This window comes from Apteryx mantelli, unplaced genomic scaffold, assembly GCF_036417845.1.
Source record: "Apteryx mantelli isolate bAptMan1 unplaced genomic scaffold, bAptMan1.hap1 HAP1_SCAFFOLD_86, whole genome shotgun sequence".
In the NCBI taxonomy this organism is placed as follows: Eukaryota; Metazoa; Chordata; class Aves; order Apterygiformes; family Apterygidae; genus Apteryx; species Apteryx mantelli.
Window position 1 is genome coordinate 345,001 of NW_027118810.1, and position 2,500 is coordinate 347,500.

At 79.3% G+C, this 2,500-nt stretch overlaps 1 non-coding gene across 1 annotated transcript; it reads left to right on the forward strand.

Annotated features, from left to right (window-relative positions):
• Positions 1–1,744: 1,744 nt before the first annotated feature.
• On the forward strand, positions 1,745–1,897 carry LOC136996807 (5.8S ribosomal RNA). Its single transcript, XR_010887750.1, has one exon. It is a non-coding gene; the product is annotated as a 5.8S ribosomal RNA (ribosomal RNA).
• Positions 1,898–2,500: the final 603 nt, after the last annotated feature.

The following is a 2,500-nucleotide window of genomic DNA, read 5'->3' on the forward strand; positions in this document are numbered from 1 at the left end:
GCCGCCGGGCGCCGGGTTACTGAGGGAAACCCCGGGCCCCGGGAGGAGGACGAGGTCGTGGCGGCGGGTGTCGGGCGCACCCCGCGGGCGGACGCTCCGCCGAGGGGCGCCGGAGCCGGCTGGCGGGTGCCGGGTTTCCCCTCCGCGTCCCGTCTCGCTGCTGCCGCCGAGGCTGCCGCCGTCGCCGCGAGGCGGCGGCGGCCCGGCGGCGGGCGGCGGCGGGGGAGGCACCCCCGCGGGGATTTCAGGTCGTTTCCCTCACCCCAGGGCCAGGTACCTAGCGTCCGCGCTCCTCCTGCCCCCCCTCGGTGACCCACCCGTGTGGTCCCGTGTGCCAGCTCGCTCCTCCCGGGCGCCGCGCCGTGAGCGCCGCACCGGCCGTGCCCTCCCGCCCTTTCCGCTTTCCCTTTCTCTCCCCCCCCCCACCGCTCCAGCCGCCCCGCGCCGTGCCGCGGGGACCGTGCTGCGAGCGGGCCGGGCGGGGGGGGGGGCGGGGTGGCGGGAGGAGCGGAGGGCCTCCGGCCACCGCGGCCGCCGGTAGCCGCCCCGGGTAGGGATGGCCATGGGCCCCGGGCTCCGGGCCCGAGGGTTCTCGGCGGGAGAGCCGGGCGGGGGTTTAAAGACTCGGGCGGCCCGATGCGACCCGGGGGGCAGCCGGGTGTGCTGCCGGAGGGCCGGGGGGCCGGCGCGCGCGGGCGCCGTGCCCCCCCATGCCAGCCGGCGCGCCCCGCGCTCGCCCTGCGGGCAGCCGGGACGGAGAGGGGTACCCTGCCCCCTCTCTCCGCGGTCTGGTCTCGGCGGAGGGACGCCGCGCGGTCGGCTGGCGCCGGCCTGCCTCGAACGCGTGACCCCGGCGCGAGCGCGTGCTCTCGCCGGGACGGTGAGCCCCCACCCACCGCGGGTGGTGCGGACGCCGCGCCTCGGCGCGATCCGCTCTCCTCCCTGGCCGGGGCTCTCGGTCTGCCGCCGTGGCCGCTGGCGGCGGCGCCCTACCCGCCGGCACTCCGTCATCCGGCGCGCCTGCCTCGCTCTGCCCAACCCGGCTTCGCCGGGCGGCGGGCGGGCGGCAGGCGGGTGGCGGGGGCGGCCCCCCCCGTTCTCCGCGTGGAGACGGGGAGAGCGGGCGCCGTCCCCGTCCGTCCCGCCTTGCCCGCCCGCCCGCCGCCGGGCGTCTGTCCGCGGAAGGGACGGGAGAGCGCGTGGTGTCGTCCGGGAGGCTGTGTGTGCGCGCGCGCGGGCGTGGGCGCCGCCTCGGGGCCACGGCGGAGCCGGAGGCCGGCGAGGCGAGCGAGGAGCTGGGGAGCGCGGGGCCGGTGGGCCGCGGGCGCGCGGGCAGCGGCCGGTGCCGCTGCCGGTGGCGGCCGGGCTCCGACGCTGGGGGTCCGCGGGGAGCCGCCCCCTCCCCCAGCGTCCCCGAGGCAGGCGGCGCGGCCGGCGCGCTGCTCCCCGCCGGGCCGGGCCGAGCCTGGGCGCCTGGGCCGGACTCGAAGCGAGCAAAGGGTTGTCCCAGGTCGGGAGCGAGGGCTCCCCGCCCTTCTCGTTCGGGTTTTCCTTTTCCCTTTTTCCCCCCCCACTCTGTGCTCGTACGGTCAGCGGGGCGAGCCCCTCTCTCTGGCTCTCGGCCGTCCCTCGCTCAGCAGCCGGCGTCGGCGTGAGGAGGGAGGCGGAGCGGAGGGGGGGCCCTCAGGGGCTGCCGAAGGCTGCCCGGTCCCCCCGCGCGCGCGGCGGGGACCGAAACCGAGACAACTCTTAGCGGTGGATCACTCGGCTCGTGCGTCGATGAAGAACGCAGCTAGCTGCGAGAATTAATGTGAATTGCAGGACACATTGATCATCGACACTTCGAACGCACTTGCGGCCCCGGGTTCCTCCCGGGGCTACGCCTGTCTGAGCGTCGCTTGGCGGTCAATCGTCACCCCCCGCTGTCGCGTTGGCGCAGCGGTGCCGCCCCTCGGGGGGGGCGCGTGGGGGGGCGGGGGAGGCGTGGCGGCGCCGGCGGCGGCGGTGCGCGGCGGCCTCGGCGGCGGAGAGTCGGCGGCGGAGCCGGGACCCCGGTGCGTGCACCGGCGGCCCCGGTCTTCCTGCCCGCCGGGCTCCGGCGCCGGGCCGCCCGCAGCGGCCGCGGCCGGCGTGCCTTGCCGCGCCTGTGCCCGCCCTCCTCGCCCTCCGAGCGCGGTGGCCACCGCTGCGCGGCGCGCGCCGTGCGGGGTGGCGCGGCTGGGGCGCCTCGCAGGCCCGTGCCCCGGGGAGAGGGTGCCTCCTCTTCCCCGCGCGGCCGGGCCTTCGTCCCCCTAAGTGCAGACTCGGGGAAACCCCCCGCTCCCGGAGCGCCCGCTTCGCGGAGTTCGTCCCGCTGGGGGCCCCCCCCAGGTCGGGTGGGTTGCGGTGGCCCGGCGCGCCTCGTCGCCGCCGCCCGCCACCACCGCCAGTCTGGCCGCCGTCTGGGCTTCTCCTCCGCCACTCTCCCGGTGGTGCGCTGGTCCCCCGTTCCCCTCCGGGG